The following is a 21,908-nucleotide window of genomic DNA, read 5'->3' as shown; positions in this document are numbered from 1 at the left end:
AGAAAAATAATGAACAAATCAAACAAAAACAAGATTGTTTCAAGCATTTTGACCCCTCAAAATCCTAACAATTACAGACAGGCTTTCCAAGAACTTCATGCTTGGACCCATAATTGTGTGTTATTTTTAGTTGCATAATGTGCTGATAATTTGGTTATTGATGCATGGTCACTGTCTGTACACTCTGGTTAATAATTTGAGTGGGCATGCTGGCAGAGAGCATTGTTGAGCTTAATGGCAGCCAGCAGAAAAGCAGAAAATCTCTGCTAGCATTATTAAGAACAGCGTAGCAGAATGCTTCAGGTAATGATTCAGTAGTTAAACTGTTTAAAGGATATAATGTCACAGAAGGTATGGGCAGATTTGTACAAGATATTTTTGCTAAAAATCCTTTCAGCACCTTCATTGAGCACAGGGTCTTCCTATCTGCTGTTATAATAGTACTAAGGCCTGAAAGCAGTATTTGATTGCTAAGAGAAGAAGACTGTTTAAATATGTCATTGTTTTTGTAAATATATTAAGAATTGGTCATGGATTATTTGAAAAGTTTAGTATTGAAAGCTGTGGTGCATAACAATGTTAAATATTTCAATGTACAAACATGCTTCTCCACAACACAAGGACAGTTGTTTGATAGTCTTGTATAGCTACTGTCCCTGAGATATTATTTCTTGCTATTTTTGTTTCATGTTTCCATGTTTACACTGTGTAGTAGTTTGTTCTGTGACCTACCTTAGAAATTGGTTATGTGTAATATGTTTAATTTGGTTACACATGATGGTTATGTGTTCTGGACCAGCCAGGTGTTATGACTATTAGAAATAAAGGTAGCACATGTCTTATGTCTCAGGCTCTTGTGTTACACAAGGCTCTCCAGACACAGGCTTAGTCTATGTCTGGCAATCCAACCCTGAGGGGCTGCAGTTTAGTGAGACTGATTTGTTTCAGACAGGTGTGCAGCCATTACTTTATTTTCACATACATTATGGTAAGATCATTTTTATGTGTATTTTGCTAACTTATGTAATGACAGTGAGGTAAGCCAGTTTTATATCTAAGAAGATATATTGTCTATTTGAAATCTTTACTGGCTCCACTGCATCATTTGTGTGTATGTGTGTGTGTGTGTGTGTGTGTGTGAGAGAGTGAGTGTGTGCGTGTGTGTGTGCATGCATGAAAGACTAAAAAGGAAATTAAAGGAATGAAAAAGAACAAAATATAACTGAACTGAAAGGAATATAAATGAAAGGAAACGAGGATGCCTGCATTTTTGCTGCACCCATGTGATGTCTGCTATGTAATTTTTAATAAAGCTTGTTGACAGGGAGCAGACCAGATTACATTAAAGTAGATTTTCTGAATATAGATGTCTAAATACTACCTTTTCCCAATATCCTTCTTTAAAATTCTGCTTATAGCAGCTTTGAACATGTCTTAGAGATCATCTAATTTTTCATAACTGGTTATAACTGGTTATAAGTGGATATAAATAATTGAAATGCTCTTTTGAGCAGTGTTGTGCAAGACAGGGACTTCTTTTGTCAAGTTAAGTGGATTGGAATGTTACGTACTATGTAATTGTGGTTCTGGAATGTTCTAATGTACAGTTCTAATGGATGTTCACCATTGCTGTTTATTTTTGAACTAGTCAACTTTTCCTGTTTGCTCATTTCACTGGTGAGTACTAATAGCAAAGATAACACCTTGTAACCATAACCTTGGCCATACATGTGCAGCCTATAAAAGGCCCCCGCTCATCCTCTGGACATTCTTGTCAACTTGAGTGACCCAGATGGTTTGGCAGTCTACTCATACAACCACTGATACATATATAACCATTCATTCTACTTCCTTTCATTCCAGACATGGAGGCTGTGTATCAAGTCATCAAAGAGTTTGTAACAAGTGCTGCACCTTGCCAGACAATAACTAATGGCAACTGGGACTGGGAATCAATTAAAGTGTTAATACCACTTCTTATTGAGGATAAGAGTCACTCAGAGTGTTAATACTGCTTCCTGTTGAGGAGGAGAATCACTTAAGAGGTTGACACCTAAGGGTATTAAGGCTATTGAAGATAAGAATCATTCAGAGTCTACTCTGAGTATTGAGTATTGAGGGTGAAGATCACTCAAATTTACCACAGAGTACCGCTCCCAGCCTTGCTGGGTGCCATCTTTCGTATGTCCCTCTTTGTAGGGAGAACAATTAAACACATACCTTGAAGGAGAATGCTGGACCGACTAACTCTTGTCACCAATATTGACACCTCTTTTGTGATATGGGTGCTTAGCATTCAGCCAACAATGGAATGGTCTGAAATGCAGCATAGCCAGGCTTATCACTGGAGTTGCCACTGCCAGCATCTTATATATATATATATATATATATATATATATATATATATATATATATATATATATATATATATATATGTATATATACATACAGTATCTCACAAAAGTGAGTACACCCCTCACACTTTTGTAAATATTTGATTATATCTTTTCATGTGACAACACTGAAGAAATGACACTTTGCTACAATATAAAGTAGTGAGTGTACAGCTTGTGTAACAATGTAAATTTGCTGTCCCCTCAAAATAACTCAACACACGGCCATTAATGTCTAAACCGCTGCAACAAAAGTGAGTACACCCCTTTTTTAATTCTAAGGGTTTACTTACTTTTTCCACTGCCATTTTGAATGTTGAATGAGTGTGTTCAATAAAGACATGAGGGATCAGAATTTATTTTGGGCACATTATATTTGTCAATACCCTTGACTTAGATGAAGATCAGATAACATTTTATGACAAATTTATTCAGAAAACCATGAAATTCCAAAAGGTTCACATACTTTCTCTTGCCACTGTGTGTATATATATATATATATATATATATATATATATATATATATATATATATATATATATATATATATATATATATATATATATTAGGGCTACAACTATATATTAGGGCTGCAACTAACGATTTTCATAATCGATTAGTTGGCTGATTATTATTATTATTATTATTATTATTATTATTATTATTATTATTATTATTATTATCGATTAATCGGATGGGGGCGGGGCAAGCTTTCAGTACCATTTTTTTGATTATTTAAAATAAAATCCACAAACTGAGTGTTACAAATATAAACTTCAGACTAAAACTTTATACAACTGTTTGTAAAAAACAGAAAAGCCATTTGGGGGGCCTTGCCCTAGAAAAGTTTGGGAACCCCTGCCTTAGAGGACTTGGAGGTTACACACTTTCTTCCTCAGTCATGTGACAAATTCGCCTCCGTCTGATGGAGACTGAGGTCATGTCGGGAATAAAAGGTAACACTGAAGAAAGTCATTGTCATTGACTCTGGGTGTTTGCTAATGCTAGCGTGCGTATGACGTCATGCGCCGTCGTGGCTTATACTTCCGGTTAGTAAAAAAACCCGCCAGTGCTATTTCTGAGATGATATTACCTTTCTAAAATCCACACACTAGAAGGTAGTGCAGACTGCATAGTGTAGTGTAACTAATCCATAATGAGATTCGTTGACAACGATTTTCATAATCGATTATTATTGATTTTATCGATCAGTTGTTGCAGCTCTAATATATATGTATAAAACCCTTTCATGCATGAATTATAAAATCCTGATCAAGGATTTTTCTCTATTTTTACTCTTCTTTAGGGATAAAAAAAAATAATAATAATTTTACCTTCATTTTACTTTTACATAAATCTTTAAAAAAGCTATTGAAGTTGACTGCATGTGTTCAAACGAAGAATTAGTGTCCACTCTAGTGGCTGTTATGCAGTTATTCTATTGAGATAGCCAGAAAATGGCTTTTGAATAGCTGTCCACTGTAGTGCACAATACCCATATATGGGTGTTGTGAGAAAACTTTTTTATGATCAAGACAGCTCTGTCCGAAAGGCTTGCATAGCCAACGAGTCTAGATTCATGCTTTTAAAATTTTTGTGACTGTCATTATGATCCAGACAGCTGTGTCAGAAAGGCCTGCATAGCCAGCGAGTCTAGATTCATGCTCATGACCTGTGCAGTCTGTGAAGGTGTCAAATACCAATTCTTGTTATTTACTTTCAGAGATTCTACATGTGAGATCAGGAGCTCTGTCTGGCTTGTCACTTTCTATTGAGACTGTACACACAGCAGCCAGCCAGTAAAGCTAACCTAAAGGGAAGGACCCCGAACTGATGTGTCATTCCATGTATGTGGAAGCAGAAGAATTGTCTGTGTTCCACAGCAGGTGTAATTTCTCCCTTTTTGGAAACAAAAAAAGGTCAGGCTTTCTAGTCCAGTTAATATTTCTAATAGTAGTCTTTTGGTGGTGCCCGACTGTGAAACTGTAAAACACCCTGTGGATGGTGTGCTCAGTAGTCACTGGTCTGTTGTTATCAAGCTCCACTGCAGCTGGGGAGAGGGGAGAACCATTATACTGTCGGCCATGTGATTTCAAAACCAATGCAATGCTTACCCAGCAGTTGCATTAAATCATGCCTTAAAGGCTTCATCACAGCCTGTTGAGGCACAAAACAACCTTTGTATCCTGGGTAGCCATGGCAGAACAGATGTGGTCCCTGCTGCCTCCTGCATAGTTCCTTCAATCCTCGGTTGCCGTCTTTGCAATCCAACTATGCTAGAATAATGTGCCAGCTCAGACGAGCCATCAAGAGCAATCAGTTGCATCATTTTTGAGGTGATAATTTAGTACTGCCTGTGCAAGTGCACTAAAGACCTGTCCAGGTACCAACTGTAGTGTCTGGCTGTATTGAGTGGAGGATTGAACTTTAATTTTGCCAAGGCAGCCTTAACACCAACCTGTAGGACATTCATGCTGCTGTGCTGAAGGAGATCTTCAGTCTCCTTCAATATCAAGCTACCTGCACTCTCTGTCAAAGCCACTGATAGCACATCACAGTCACAAGGCAGCTATACTTGGCTGGCTCAAGCTCTGCACTTCAATACATTGTTGCATTTCTGTTAACAGCTCTTGCTCTATTCCCACTGGCGTAGCTCTTCTAATCTCTGTTCCAATGCAGTGAGCAGTCCCTCTTCCTTGTGCAGTGGAGATTTTGTTTCTCACGTAGCAATATGCAGGAGCTTGCCATATCTGCCATATCTGCTATATCTGCTGTTTGCTTCACTCTATAACCTCAAATGTTCATTTATATTTTGTCTCAACTGTCAGTTGCTTTGGATAAAATCCTCAGCCAAATGAAGTAAATGTAAATGAAAAACGTCCTCACAACGCACATTCAGCCAAACCCTCTACGATTCACGTGTGTCGAACATGAGTACAGCTAAAAGGTCTCATTTACCAACAAACATCATTGCAGAAGACTTTGTGCAATTGCAATTTCGACAATCCAGGTAGTTTTCCAAAAAAAAAAAAAGACAAAAAACTCTGCAAGTTAGATTGCAACAATCACAAAAAAACTCAGCGAAATCCTGTGCGGTCTGTCCAGTGTACTTGTAGCCACCAAACTCAAATTCTACCTTCCAAACTGTTTCAAACTAGTATTTTGATCAAATATTAACACATAATTACTTCTACCGTATAATGTTTATTGGTGTCATCTCCAGGTGACTTTATTTATTTGTAAATATATCATGTATCATGTACCTACTTTCAGTACAAAAATGTATTTATTGATTGTTTTTATTTATCTTTTATTTTTACTAGAAAGTGCAGTGGTGAAAAGTACAATTTGACAAACTTTAAATTATTTAAACTAATATCAATTAGTAATATCTTTTTGTTCAGTAACAGTGTCAGTAGAATTTTAAAAAGGTATTGTCTCAATGTCAAGCACTGAAATGGTAAGTCGAAATAAATATTTGAAAATCAAAATGCAGCTTGTTCCTACCTCCACTATGGTTTGTGTTTTCACCTCATTTTCTCAATTGACTACAACACTGCCTTACATTTTCCAAAAACGGCTGCCAGGTCAGGATGTGCTGCCAGAGCAACACTGTTGTTTTAGCTAATGGTTTGTGTTTGAAGGCTGCATTGTTATCATTGGCTGCTCTGCCTGAACTCTGTTCCAGGTCAACTTCTGCTTGAATACAACCGAGACAATTATTCTATTGGGCATGTTAATTATTTGTCACGCACAATGAATTGTTGACTAGCCATTGCTTCCTCACAATGGCTGTGGACTGGCTGTTTTTTTTTTTTGTTTTTGTTTTTTACGTGGTTAAGCCATGTTTAGACTTCAATGAAGCTGGTGGAGCTGTATTATGGCATAATGGTTGACAGGTGATTGAGATGTGAGGCTAACAGACTCTTGGTACTTTATCTGCCCATTTCAGAGCAGTGATAACGTGTTCAAGAGTTGCTTTATTGGATTGAGGTAGTGCTGAGAATGATCTCTTTGTCTCAACCTCCCTTTATCATGCTTCATCCCACACTTTAAATTTATTTTAATTACTAAGAGACTGTAATTTGCATCCTTTGTTTGTTTGTTTTTTACTGCTAATTTCAGCTCATGCCACACAGTGGCTGTTGATTTCATATGTAAATTCTCATTCGTTGAGATGAGCGTCAATCTATGCTTCTGATTTCATTTTTAAAATATTAATGCTGTATTGGCATATGGATACTATATATATATATATATATATATATATATATATATATATATATATATATATATATATATAAAATGTATATATATGATGCGTGGTCCGAAAGGATTTTTTTTTACAGCCTTTCTTTGCTAAATTTAACAAATATCCCATAATCAGCTGGCTTTGTTTTATTGCTTGGCTAAACACAGGGCACACTTGACCAAGCTATAAGCTTATACAGTATGTATGAACATCAATCAGAGACCTTAAACATACATAGACGTTGTACCACATACATAGACATACCATAGACGTTGTACCACATGCCCATGTGCATGGAACAGAAGTGCTGAGAATATACAGCAAATATAGGTGAGAAATAATGTTGGAATTGTTTTTGCACTGAATATTAAAATCCTGATTACTAATAAATGATGGTGAGTGAGTCATGGCTGCACTTGGCAGTGACACATTACTAATAGAGCATGTTTAGCAAGACCCACAATTGGCTTATTAGTTAGAAGAACAGAGACATAGCCACTATTAATTATTTAACCCGATGTTAATTTGTGGTCTTTCCATGAGTATAACTATGTTTTGAGAAATGCTGGGAACATGATTAATTACATCACTTACATTGTGTTCAAACCAAAGGGTATGCCTGCAGCCTGATTAAATTAGCCATTTAAATGACTGTTACAGCTGGTAAAATGACATGTACTATGTATATTTGCATATGCCACAATATTATGATTGTACTGTGATCATATTGCTGTGTGGGAGAGAACTAGCTATGTATTACCTAATTATAGTAGCTGCCCGGATATGAGAGTTTTATCATAGAGGAGACATTGTATTATAGATGCCACCTTCACTGTGAATAGAGCTAAAATGATATATTTATAAAGGCTTTGGATCAGTTTTTCAGTATGTATTATATTAAATTGTTTAACAAAATGAAGTGTATTAAAAAGTGGTGGAGAAATGTCTCGTGTGGTCCCAGTGTAAGTTACAGCTCTGCTGGATTTCTTTTAACTTTGGGAGAGCACACTGAAAATATAGCTACCACCATCTGCTACAATAATGTAAGAATTTAAGAAAGTCAGGAATAAAGCAGGAATAAAGTCAGGAATAAGCATGCTGTTCTAGAATAGTAATCAATAACACAGTGGAGTAATGCAGTACAAAAGAAAGTGTAATGACTGTTAGCACTCCAAACTTGATTATGTTCAATGTCCCAAGATGTTTTATTCCTCCTATACCACAGCAATTTGCCTATGATTGCAAATGCAATGTAGTGATAACAGCTTGAATTTTTGGTATTCAACTTAAGTGTTCATTAATTTATTTTATTTTATGACTGCAAAGTGACTGCAATATATTGCAGAGGCCTTGAGAATACATCAAAGACAAAAATATACAGTCAGGACCATAAGTATTTGGACAGCATGAAGCAATCAAGATGTGATTGAAGTGTAGACTTTCAGGTTTAATTCAAGGGGTTTAACAAAACTTTTGCATTAACCATTTAGGAATTACACCTATATTTTTCCATAATCTAGCATTTAGACTATTAACATCTAGCCAGGTCAAGAACATTCTCGAGGAGGTAGGTGTATCATCGTCAAAGTCTACAATCAAGAGACACAAACCTCTTTTAACACTCAAGAACAGAAACAGTCATTGACAGCAAAGGATTTGCATCCAAGTATTAAAAATAATCCTAATATTTATTATGATATTACTTTGCCCAGTTACTTTTGAGCCTGTGAAAATAGAGGGACTAGGAAATTGTATGGCTGTAATTCCTAAACATTTAATGCAATATATTGTTTTAAACCCCTTGAATTAAAGCTGAAAGTCTACATTCAATCACATCTTGGAATCGCACACGTCCATACATTACTGTAATATGGATCTTGACCTGTGCAACAACGTCATTAAACAAATACATTTGTGGTGGAAATGAAGTGTTGATTCTAATCAAGTGTGTTAGATTGTGTTGTGTAGGTTAAGCATAACGGATCAGGTTCTTTGATTAATTTAAAATGTACTTGCCTAGAAGAATACATTTCCATGGAAATCTTTGCTCCTCTGCTTGAATGTACCTATCAAACCCATTTTGGAATTTTCTGGAGTTCATACCCAGCTTGCACTGATTACTGTTTTCATACATAGTGACGCAGAGTATATATAGTGCATTTGCAATAAAAAATTTCCGCCTTTTTGGGCTGCTGTCGCCAGTGCAGTTCATAAAAAAACATCATAGAACATCGGTGACTGCCTCAAGCTATAAATGATACACTGTATGCATACACTTCACAAATTATGATGCTGAATATTATTTGCATTATAACAATATGCTACTATACACGGTGATGTTAATGTACCACTAGGGAGCATACCATTCAGATTGCACTGCAAGAAAACCTGTGTGTCACTGATACTGTTCTGTTTTCATTAAAGAGCCTATACAATAAAGCTTTCGTCAAAGCCATTTCTCTCCTGTCATTGTTATGACAACATTATATTTAATTTCATGTAATTAATTTCCCAGATGCACCACATGATGTAAAGGTTTTTAAAACCCAACATTAAAAAAAAGCTTCTCGTCATCTATAGTCTATACTATAGGTGATGTCTTTGTCTTATATATCTCATTTACAAACATTTATATTTGGATTTAATGCTGGGTGAATATTGAACTGCAGGTTGATGATACAATCACTCTTTTAAGCATCGTTTTATATTTTTAATACAGCAGGGGGCAGTTGTGTTCTACAAAACTAAGTATTCATGTTGAAAAACATTAAAGCACATCTCTGTCTTTCTTTCTGTGTGTCTAAGCTGGATATGAGGGGTTTGGTAAAGTGAGGGAGAAGGAATACCATCAGCATTGAGCAAAGCCTTCACAAGCCTGTTACGTAATACAGTGTCTGTGTAAAAATAGAGACGTGTGAGAAGAAGCACTATCATGGAAATCATTGGTGAATTTGCACATTTCTGACATACGTATTTTACATGCTGTAATACCAAAGCTGAACACAACTCTTGAATTAATCCATTGGTTTATTTGACCAATGGTGCTATTACATTGTGGGTACATTTGATCTTGTGCATATGAGCATTTCTGCATTCCCCAACTATACTTTCTTAGCACCTACTGAACTATAAAGATGAACGTTAAACCTGCGTTCCCTCCTACATTTCCACTGCTTCCACTAAATGCCAAAAAAAAACACACAAAAAAAACAGGCACACAGCTATTTAGGTCTAACTGCCATACAGAAAAATTCAGCATCATCAAGACACATTTTTTAGTTTTGCTTTGTGCTGTCTTGAATCATAAAACATCTCATGCTGTACCAGTATGTCCTAATCAGTATAGATGTTGTGTTGCTTTTGGTTTCATCATCGTTTCCGGGCCCAGCTTAACCCAGATCCCAAGAGCTGAGGCTCTGACATGCAACAGTGACAAATTCTTCTGAGAAAAACCTGCTTTTTCAGAACAGTGAGCTCCCAGCATTCTTCTGTTAATCTGATACATTCATTTGTTTTCATACTGTTTCATGATTGTAGCAATGCTCTTCACACTTGACTGCAACCAATCAGATCACTCTCTGCTCCATTCTACAGTGAAATTCGATTGGATCCAGATAGTGTTGTATAACCTACAGCAGCTGGAATAGAGGCAAGGAAATCTGGTCTGAGGTCAGATTTGATAGTCAGACAATGCAGGTCACACTGTCAGTGTGGGGCAACAGTGACTTTCAGATATGGCAGCACTCTCAATCTCCTAGCATGGCACAGGTGAGAGATAGAGAGGGAGGGGTGTTTTATGAAAAATGCTGGTATTAAAGCCTCCAATGCTTAGATAAAAGGAGGGTTGGAGATGAAAGGGGGTTTACCTCTATTTTAGTCTGGGTAATAGGTGTCAGTGGCTAAACATTGCAGACTATTAAACAATGACTTTGAGAAGACCTGGAGATGGAATACTGTTGATTGCTTTTTGCAACTCATGCCTTTCAAGCACATGCACACAAAATAGCCATGATACCAATGATCCTGCTACATCAGTATGCTGTTAGTACAAGTAGGTCTCTTTTTTTTTGTCTCTTGCTCGCCTTCTCACCCTCTCTCTTTTTTCCCCCACTCACTGCCTATCCTTATGTCTTTGCCTGTATCTTCAGGCTTTTAGTGAAAATGGAACAGTGGTGAAGGAAATGTAAGGGTAAGGAAGTGCTCTCTGCTGCATTCATGAACATGAACATGAACCAAAAAACTTTCCATTACACCACCACCACTAGCTTGGACTGCTGACACAAGCCAGGCTAGTCTCTGGATTCATGCAGTAGATGTCAAATTCTGACTCAGGCATCTGCTTGTCGCAGTAGAAATTGAGCTTCACCAGACTAGATGATGTTTTTCCACTCTTCAGTGGTCCAGTTTTGGTGAACCTGTGCCCACTGTGCCCACTGATTCCTGTTTTTGTCTGACAGAACTTGAACCCAATATGGTCTTCTGCCATTGTAGCCTATCCACCTCAAATCTGATATCTCCAGGTGCATTATGACACGCTTTTCTGCTCACCATGGTTGTAAATAGTGGTTATTTGAGTTACTATAGCCTTCCTATAGTACAGTATAGTTTCTATATAGGGCGCACGGTGGCTTAGTGGTTAGCATATTCGCCTCACACCGCCAGGGTTGGGGGTTCTATTCCCGTGGCTCTGTGTGTGCGGAGTTTGCATGTTCTCCCCGTGCTGCGGGGGTTTCCTTCGGGTACTCCAGTTTCCTCCCCCAGTCCAAAGACATGCATGGTATTTTGATTGGCATGTCTAAAGTGTCCGTAGAGTATGTGTGATTGTGTGCCCTGCACCCTGGCACCCTGTCCAGGCTGTACCCTGCCTTGGGCCCGATGCTCCCTGGGATAGGCTCCAGGTTCCCCGTGACCCTGAAAAGGATAAGCGGTATAGAAGGTGGATGGATGGATGGATAGCCTTCCTGTCAGCTCTAACCAGTTTGGGCATTCGCCTCACATACCTCTCATCAACATAGGTGCTTGCAGGTTCTGTCACAGTTTCTGACAGTTTCAACGTGGTCACAGTCACTGAGATCCTATTTTTTCCCCATACTGATATATGATGTGAACATTAACTGAAACTCTTAGATACCCTGCCACATGATTAGCTGATTGAATGCCCACAGATATTGTGTATATATCAGTCCCTCCAAGATTGAGTGATTTTGTGATCGGAGAAATGAACACAAAATCAAGCAAACTGCACAATATTCGGAGGAGTTTGCAATTTTTTCAAAATTACTGCAGATTTTCCACAGATTTGGGCCAAGAGGTGTCATGTGACATTATCACAATAGACATTCAGCCAAAGCCCTCTATAATTTAAAAAAGCACAAAAGTCTGCAAGTTGCATCGCAAAAAAATAAATAAAAAAAATCTACAGCAAAATCAACCATTTTGGCCACAACAGTCACAAATTAAAGGTTGTATGAAACACTAAAATAGTAAATTAAACTAAAGTGTAATGTATAGGTAAGTAAAGCATTGCCTACTTATGTGCGTAAATCCCCAGAGCAGATTTTGATATTTTGTCATTAACATCACAGGAGTTAATACATCTCCAACAGTTCAACAGCTGAACAGTGTCAAACAGGTGACTGCAGGTCTTGGTGCCCGCATGACCAACTGTCACATTGCACACAAAATGGAAGTAATTAGGGACTTGGAGCTTATCAGTCATGACAATGTGGCTCTGGAACGTTGTTAATTATCAGTTTGTTAGGGTCAGGCATTTTAGTAATACAAATTAAAACTTGGAAGAAGAGGGAGTCAGACAGTGATGAAGAAGATACATGGGCTTGAGTGCAAGGTTTAGTATGCAAGACATGTGAACCATTTGCACATACAAAAAGTCTGTAAAAAAGCCAAAAATATACTGCAGGCTTTCTTATATTGGTTCTTAGGAAATTCTGCACAGATGTTTGACTGCCTGGGGTTGATGTAAGTTATAATTGGGGCTTCAAGCACAATGAAAGTACTATGACAAAGTGGTGCACTTACACCATCATCACTAAAAAAAACTTTGTGCCCTTCACATTTTAACTTTTAACTGTTTTTAGCCAACCAACACATTACCCTACCCCCTGGAGATGTGTTCCTCTGTGTGTGTGGAGGTACATAGTGCATTAATCCATCTGAACAGGTTTGCTGTGAGCTCCCACTACTGTCTTTTTTGATCTATCATATACCTTGCTTAAAGGTCACATCTGTCAGCTCAAGGTCTCTTTTATCCACATTTAATACACACAGAGAACAGTACAATCCCTCCCTTGTGCCCAATTAATATTACAAAATACCATTTTGTTGGCACTTGTCCTTAAGAACAAATTTAGTAAATGCAGTATGACAGGTTATTAGTGTAATACAAATTGCTGTAGTGAAATTATTCTTTCCTTATTCTGTATTTAGGATATGTTCATAAAAGTGTAGCTATCAGCTATTGCAATCAAGAGCACTTATGCTGTGCTGGGTTTTCTAGTACACGTGCCTTGTCTCAGCAACAAGCTGACACAGTTGGCGTTCAGCACGGTTACAGAAGGCTGCTGTCTTTGATGGATAATTTTCACATGTTCCGTTTCCAGTACATCCATAACTAAAGCATCAAAGCCATGTTCACACATATGGACGAAAGTCTGCACAGCAAATGAACCCAATGCATCATTAGCCAGAGGAAGTTCCTTTCTTTAATATGATAATATGGTGTTGGCGCCTTGATATGATAATTTTGTGTTGCGTAGTTCTTTTGTCTCTTGCCTCTATTTAAGGAGTCATCTTAAAAGTGGTTATGGTTAATTTAATTTATGAACAATAGAGATTGCCCAATGCATTTGTCATGTAACTCCAGTCCATTCTTAACTTTATTTGATCACTGCATCATAATAATATCCATCCATCCATCTATCCATATTCTGTACTGCTTATCCTACACCTGGTCACAGGGTGCCTGGAGCCTATCCCATGGAACTTGGGGCACAAGGCAGGAGACATAAGAACATGCAAGCCTCGCGCACAAAGGGTGGAGATGGGACTCGTACCCCCAACCCCAGAGGTGTGAGGCAAACGTGCTAACCACTAAGCCACCATGCCATTTTAATATCCTTGGTACTGTATTTTTTTAATTGTAATAATAATTCTAAGAAGGTGGTTCATTCTTGTAATGGGGTAACTGGAATATGTGTTTGCATGAAGTCCAAAAAGAGAGCAGAATTGTTTCTTTGATTGTTTTACAGAGCTAATGATTGTCTCTTTTAATTGGAAGCCTATGAGTGTGAAATGTGCAAAAGTAAATGTTTGGAACATGAGTGTATTGGGGCTTAAGCTCTCCCACACCTGTCAGTCCACAGATGGAGAAGAGATGGATTGTATCCCCTACTCTCCTTTGTGGTGGGGATTTAATTTCATTCTTCGTCTCTCTCTTTTGCTTTCTATCTCACTCTCTGTGGATTATTTCCTTCACAATATTGTAGACACAAAGGCTTTAGCATGGCATATCTCTCTGCCTCTCTTCCACTGATTCTCTGCCTCTGTGCAGGTTAACTACAAACCTATGAGAATATACCCACATCACCATTGAATTTCCATAACAAAAAGCATTCACATATTTTTGAAGGAGGGAAAACCACATCAGTATCAAGAGGACCAAATTTTCTTCTGCAACTAAGGTATCTGTCTTCCCATCAAAATTGAATCTTTCATAGACTCATAAGAACTTTGACAGACCACACATTATCTTATTTCACTCTTATTTCTTTATACACATCAGGTGGCATGGTGGTACAATGGGTAGCGTTGCCATCTCATAGTGCCCAGTTTGATTCTGAGCTCAGGTTACTGTCTGTCTGGAGTTTTGCATGTTCTTCAAGTGTCCACATGGGTTATCTTTGGGTTTTCCAGTTTCCTCCCACTGCCCAAAACATACAAATAGGTGCCTTGGCAATGCTAAATTGCCCCCAGCTGCATGAATGTGAACTTATATCACATTCAGGGTTTATTCCTTCCTCACACTCAGATGAGTGAATGAATGTATTATATTTCGCACTATGTACTAATAGCAGTCTTGCACTCATAATTTGTCTTGAGGTTGACCTGTTTGATGCATTAATGGTTTTCTAAGTCAGGTATTGCAAGGATATTAGGATTTAGATACAAATGGTTTATATCCATATTTCACCAATTTCAACATTCTCATGTGAATCTTCCTTAATAAGGGGCAACATTGCTAAGTATCTTTGAGTGCAGTTCTAATCTGTAAGACTTTGCAGTCAAGGGAAATAAAGTGATCTTGGGATGCAATTTCTTGTGACTTAGCTGGCCCTTGCTTTGCATTGAGATTCAACTTTACATGACAGTAGTACCAGTACGTAATTCAGAAACTTTATTTTACCTTTATACTAGTTAAATTATAACCCCCCTATAAAGAAAGAAAAATATTGTCTGAACACTAGGGCCCTGACTTGATAACACCTGCAAAAAAAAGTTGACTAGCAGGGTTCTTGAGTGTGTGTGTGTGTGTGTGTGTGTGTGTGTGTGTGTGTGTGTGTGTGTGTGTGTGTGTGTGTGTGTGTGTGTGTGTGTGTCTTTGTGTGTGTCTGTGTATGTGCGTGCATGCATGCATGCATATATGCCATTTTTCAATGGATTAATAGTTATTTTTTTAATAAACAAAAAAGTAAAGATTGTTCTTTCATACATTTATAAACTGTTGTTCTAAAAAAGGATTGCATCAGATTACAGTGCCTTCTGGGCAAGCTCTGCTCCTTAGGTTTTATTTCTCACTGCTTCAGCTCTCTAAAGGCTCATCAAATGCAATTTTCTTAAGCTGATAAAGTAGTGGAATGACCCTTAAGATGGTGTTGAGGATTCCCCAAAGGAGATATATTGAATACAAACAAACCAGGCTATGTTTACGCACACGCATTGAAGTAGGGTGACTTTTTTTCTTTCTTACTGTTGGGTTTACTCTCCCAGTCTTGGAAAGAGTGAGAAAGACCTCAGAGAAATAAAAACCTACATTTTTACCTTTATTTGTTTTTCTGCACAGGCAGCCTTAATATACAATATACCACTAATATATATTGCAGTCCGTGCAGGATTTCGCATTTTTCTGTGATTGTTGCAGACAAAAATGCTTGAATTTGTTGCTGGGTTTTTCCTCCCAATATTTGGAATACAGAGTTGCATGAGCTTTACACTGTGGGAATCGCCCTCGTGCGTGACCAGTATCTGAATCTTGTGTTACATCATGCCTATTTGTAGGCCTGCTGTGATCAGGTGACGTGGCAAATAAACGAGTCACGTGATATAAAAATGGCACCTGTGAACCATGCCTTATTATCTTCAGCGAGACTGCATGTCGATCATTTGTGTAACACTCGCAAAAACACTCTTCATAATGAGTGAGAGAGAATTCGTGAAGTGTGTTACGTCTTGCTCCCATTTCATCATGGGGGGACGGACACACTTTCTGTGTGAAGTGTCTAGGGTTGGAGCATGACAGGGCACCCCTCAAGAGGTCTGACTGTGTGCACTGTGAACAACTTACAACTACAAAAAGAGCAAGCCAATTCACGGCTTGCTCTCTTCTTGGCAGAAGGGACATGAATTTCAGAGCCTCGTGGATCTGGGGATCTCGTATGGATCTGGAAGAGGGGTAGGGCTCTCTTTCTCTGTCTTCTGGGTCCGACTCTCCACCGGATTTTGGAGCTCGCGTCACGACTTCTCCTCCGCTATGGAAAGCCAAAAAAAAAATTCCTCTCTGACTCTGAGGAGCCAGAAGGGTGTGCCAAAAATGGAGAGCAGCTCTCAACCATATAAAGAGCTGCTTGAATTGATTACTAAGGCTGGACGAGCTTTTTTCTCCCCAGTGAAAATAAATCTCCCACACACCACAGAAAACTCCCCTTTTTTCTATAAGTGCATGACGAAATATCACGCTTCTGGGGAAAACCATACATAAGCCGTATTTATAACCCCACAATGTCGGATTATTCAGCCATTGTGGGGATTGAACAGCACGCTAATTTAGCTACTAGGCCTGATCTGAGAATAGTCATAAAGGCCGCAGAGGGGACACGGAGGAACGTGTCAGAGGACATGAGGTTGTTAAAGCAGTTAGCCCCCAGTACTACTGTAGGGCCTCCCGTAGCCAAGACTGTCCCAAGTTTTCAGTGTTCTCTAGTCAGTGAGCTGTGACAGGGCAAAGAAAATCTGATGCTTTCCCTCACATAGAATGTGGAAAAATTAACGCCACTAAAAGACCATCTGGCAGAGTGGGAACTACTGACAAATGTGTCTCCATGGGTTCTGTCTACCGTAGAAAAATTTTACCGGGTCCAGTTCAGAGCTCGACCCCCCAGGTTCAGAGGTATGCTCACCACAGTAGTCAGCACAGAGCAGAGCCTGACATTAGTGCAGAAAGTAGTATCCCTCTTGGACAAAGGGGCCATATAACATGTACCCCATTTCCTGAGGTAGGAAGATTTTTAAAGCCATTATTTCCTGGTCCTCAAAAAATATGGGAGTATGCAGCCAATTTCAGATCTGCTTTATCTGAACCGTACTCTACAGACATACAGGTTCAAGAAGCTGACCCTCAAACTTATCGTTCCACAGATTCAGTTTGAGGACTGGGTTGTGACGAAAGATCTAAAAGACGGATATTTCCACATAGAAATATCGCCCTGTCACAGAAAGCTCCTGAGGTTCACATTTGGAGGCAATACGTAACAATATTGGGTTCTTCCCTTCAGGCTTGCTTTATCCCCTCACACATTCACAAAGTGTGTGGATGACATTCTAGCTCCCTTGCGACTCCAGGGCATCGGTGTACTAAACTACCTGGATGACTGATTAATTCTAGGTTCTAAGATCCAGGGAACTGGCGATTCAACATTGAGATGTTGAACCTCAAGAAAAGTATGCTTTCTCCAGTGCAGAGGACAACTTGTCTAGGGGTTATATGATATTATACTATAATAAGGGCATTTCTATTGCCAATATGCGTAGGGTCAATCTTTTCAGCATCGCCACCGGTCTCTATAATAGACTGTTGGGGCTTATGGCAGCAGCAGCCAACATCATGCCCTTGGACCTACTGCACATGACACCGTTTCAGTGGTGGCTGAAAAGTAGGGTTATGTGTTATGCGGCGATGCCTATGTGCTCTGAGAATTTGGAGGTGTCCCCAGTTTCTAACCTTGGGTCACACTCTAGGGGTGTCTCTCCATTGCAAAACAGTAATGACAGATGCCTCCCTCATGGGCTGGGGCGCGGTCTTAGACGGCAGTCCAGCTTGCGGTCTTTGGAGCGGCCCTCATCTGGAGTGGCATATAAATCACCTAGGAATGTGGGCTGTATTTTTAGTGCTGAAATTCTTTCTTCCTCAACTAAGAGTTCACCATGTGTTAGTTGTGACAAACAACACAGCGGTAGTCTCATATATCAACCACCAGGGAGGGTTACGTTCACACCCCCTGTTCAGGCAGGTACAACTAATTCTTCTCTGGGCAGAGAAAAAGTTCTTGTCAGTGAGTGTAATGTACATTCCGGGCAACTGGAGTGTGGGGGCAGACATCCTGTCGAGGCAGGGGCTGAGGCCAGGGGTTGGAGGCTCCATCCTCAAGTGATGGAGTCCAAATGGCAGAGGTTCGGTCAAGTATAAGTGGATGAGTTTGCCTCCGAGGAGACAACACCTTGCCCACTGTGGTTCACCCTCACTCATCCCGCACCATTGGCGCTGGACGCCATGGTGCACATGTGGCCGAGGTCACATCTGTACACTTTTCCCCTGATCGCTCCGCTCCCAGAAGTTCTCGCATGAGTTCACCAAGACTATCTTTGTCTGCTGCTAGTAGCACCTTATTGGCCAGCTCGAATATGGTTCTCAGAGACAATATCTCTGCTAGACGGCACTCCTTGGGAGATTAATGTCCGAAGGGATGTACTGTCTCAGACCGGAGGGCTGATTTATCATCCTTGGACGGAACTATGGAAACTGTGGATCTGGCCCCTGAGGGTCACCAGCTCATAGATTCTATATAGACCATGTTGAGACCATGTTGAGACCATGCTCATAGTGACCATGTTGAACACTAGAGCACCATCCAGGAGGAAATTGTATCTACTCAAGTGGCGAATTTTTGTCTCGTGGTGTGAGGAACTTCAGCTAGACCCAGTGAATTGCACAATAGTTACAGTCCTGGAGTTCTTTTAAGGACTCAGCAGGGTCAGCTCGTTCTACAATCAGGGTCTACATGGCTGTCATTTTGGCCAGCTACACCCCTATTGATGGAGCCTCTGTGGGGCAACATCCTCTAACTTTGAGGTTTATACGTGGTGTCAGGCAGCTGAGGCCTATCTGCATAACTTCCTGGGACCTTTCTGTGGTACTGGAAGGTCTGTCAGGTGCCCCATTTGAGCCCTTAGAGTCAGCCTCTGAGAAGCTTCTGACTCTAAAGGTGGCTCTTTTGCTGGCCCTGACATCTCTCAAGCAAGTAGGAGATTTGCCCCTGGATTAGCCAAGGCCTTTCTATATCCTAGGCCGGGTTATATTGCTGCCCAGCCAGTAGTGTTGCAGGCTTTCTGCCCTCCTCCATTCCTCACACCGGAACAACAGAAATTGTACCTACTGTGTCCAGTAAGGGCTCTCTGTACTTAAGTCGGAGCAGCTGCTAGTCTGTTTTGGTGGCGACAGTAGGGGTGATGTTGTGTCGATGCAGCGCATCTCTAATTGGATAGTGGAAACAATCTCCATCGCTTATTAGGCACAGGGTCTCGCTATGCCTCTGGGCATAAGGGCTCATTCCACTAGGGGGTTTGCCTCCTTGAAGGCTTTGTCCGAAGGGTTATGCTTACAGGATGTGTGTGCTGTGGCAGGGTGGTCTATGGAACCTGGATATACGTTCCAACCCGGGCTCGAGTGTCTTGCAGTGACCCTCAGGCTTGGACCTTTTGAACCTGCCATGCCCTCAGTATGATGGAGTGGATATTCTTGTTCCTACAGCGTAAAGCTCATACAATGTTGAGTTCCCTTTCAAAGAGAACATCTGGGTTACGCATGTAACCCTGTTCCCCCAGAAGGGAACAAGATGTTGTGTAGCTTTGTCATACTGGGGCATGCCTGTGAATTGCCTCTTCACGTCAAATGATAGAGGCTCACGGCGCAGTTCACAGATGACGTTTTTATATCACGCGACGCGTTAATTTGCCACGTCACCTGATCGTGACAGGCCTATAAATAGGCATGATGTTACACAAGCTTCAGATACCGGTCACGCGCGAGGGCACTTCCCACAACGTAAAGCTCATGCAACATCTCGTTCCCTTCTCAGGGAACAGGGTTACATGCTTAAACCAAATGTTATCTGTGCTTTTTCCCCGAAAAACTACTTGAATCGGTGAAATCGCAATTGCACTAAATTGTTTTGCATGGTTTTTCGCTGTGATGTTTGATGGTAAAATAGACCTTTTAGCTGTACTCAGGGCTTCGCCTGAATGTGCATGGTGATGACGTCACATGATTCGTCTTGGCTTAAATCTGTGGTAAATCTGTGGCCATTTTGAAAAATTACAAGCTCCTCTGAATATTGCAGAGTTTTCTTGATTTTGCATTAACTTCTGTGATCACAAAAACACAAAATCCTGGAGGGTCTGTATAATGGTATGGCGTATAATCGAATACAGTATAATTCCTTTTTATCCTATTCAAGTGACAGTTTAAATGGCTTTTTTTTCCTCAGGACAATGTTACAACGTTCATATCTTTTCAAAAAGCTTTGCTTTTTTTTCTCTTCTAGGAATGAATACACTAGAGCAGTGGTTCCCAAACTTTTCCAGGGCAAGGCCCCCCAAATGGCATTAAGATTTGACTGAGGCCCCCCTTTTGCAAGATGTCTTTAAAACACATTAAAAATACAGACTTCTGAATATATATCCCCCTTTTTTTTTTATTAATAATTACATCTTACATCTTTACATTTCATTACATTAGGAATTGATTGTGTGTGTGTGTGTGGTTGTCTGAGAGTGAGAATTTATTTTTCACACCAAATTGTTGAGGCCCCCCCGGTCGCCCCTTGGCGGCCCCCACTTTGAAAACCACTGCACTAGAGCACAGTAACCAGTCAAGTATAGTATAGTATAATGGCACAAAAATACTTTTTTGATATAGATTTCCAACAGTGTCCAAGCATAGCAGAGGAAGTGAAACAGCGGTCGATGCATCAGTAGAGGGGGTCAGGTTGAGTTTTAAGAATTCAGAAATTCTCTTCATTTGTAGGTGGAGAGCAAATGCTGCTTCAAAGCCTCCAACACTAGTGCATAATCCAAGCTATATTCGAGCTGTTCTCCCACACATGAAAATCCAAGGCATCCACTCCGATTACGCATTCTGTGCTTGTATTATATAATTCCTTTTATGGTTCATGACTTATCTCTTCATATGGGTAGCGAAGTGCCATGTTTTCATGAATGGAATGTTGTTATTGGTGTATAAGAGACATAGTGCTCTGAAATGAAGCCTCCCAGGGAGCTCGGGGCACAAGACGGGGGACACTCTGAATGAGGTGCCAATCCATCGCAGGGCACAATCACACACACATTCACACACTACGGACAATTTAGAAATCCAGTCAGCCTACAACGCATGTCTTTGGACTGGGGAAGTACCCGGAGGAAACCCCTGAGGCACAGGGAGAACATGCAAACTCCACGCACACAGGGCTGAGATGGGATTCAAACCCCCAACCCCAGAGGTGTGAGGCAAACATGCTGAACATATTGGTTTTAAACTTTAACTTACTGTATGTATCAGAGAGTTGCTACAAAATCCTCTACTGCTCTGAGCATAGTGTCCTGCTTTTCTAAGACTGCACTGGTGAGGAGAATTGGTTTCTCCAAATTTTGGCCTGTTCAGGTGCTGTGACTCCACTGGTTATGCTGCTAAATAGTTTTTTATTCTGTGTCAAAAGTACTTCCACTTCTGCCTTTTTAAAAATCTTTTTTGGCCTTTTAATACTAGTTATTTTATACTTTCTGTTCTGCAAACTTTGCCTTGTATGGAGTTTTGTGGGCACCACTTAATGCAAATCAGCTATGATGTGAACCAACCATTTATGTGAATGCGAAAAAAATCAGCTTTTCCGAAACTTGGCAATCCGGCAGAAATGTTTAGTTTTGGTTGGCTTATGCAAAAATTTACACACAACTTAATGAAAGAATAATTAATG

At 39.9% G+C, this 21,908-nt stretch overlaps 2 protein-coding genes across 3 annotated transcripts in view; one reads left to right on the top strand and one right to left on the bottom strand.

Moving 5' to 3' along the window:
- The window catches only part of nat8l2 (N-acetyltransferase 8-like 2), a 28,165-nt gene extending 22,141 nt beyond the window's left edge, over positions 1–6,024 (bottom strand). The window contains exon 1 of one of the 2 annotated variants that reach the window (XM_017479485.3): positions 5,901–6,024. The gene's annotated coding sequence lies outside the window, so the exon portion shown is untranslated. The remainder of the gene's footprint in view (positions 1–5,900) is intronic. The other variant, XM_047158640.2, reaches the window with a different exon arrangement.
- Positions 1–21,908, top strand: part of slc12a5a (solute carrier family 12 member 5a) — a 185,283-nt gene that overhangs the window by 4,569 nt on the left and 158,806 nt on the right. The window lies entirely within an intron of this gene.

Source organism: Ictalurus punctatus, chromosome 11 (genome assembly GCF_001660625.3).
Source record: "Ictalurus punctatus breed USDA103 chromosome 11, Coco_2.0, whole genome shotgun sequence".
Taxonomy (NCBI): Eukaryota; Metazoa; Chordata; class Actinopteri; order Siluriformes; family Ictaluridae; genus Ictalurus; species Ictalurus punctatus.
This window is presented reverse-complemented; position numbering and strand designations above follow the sequence as displayed.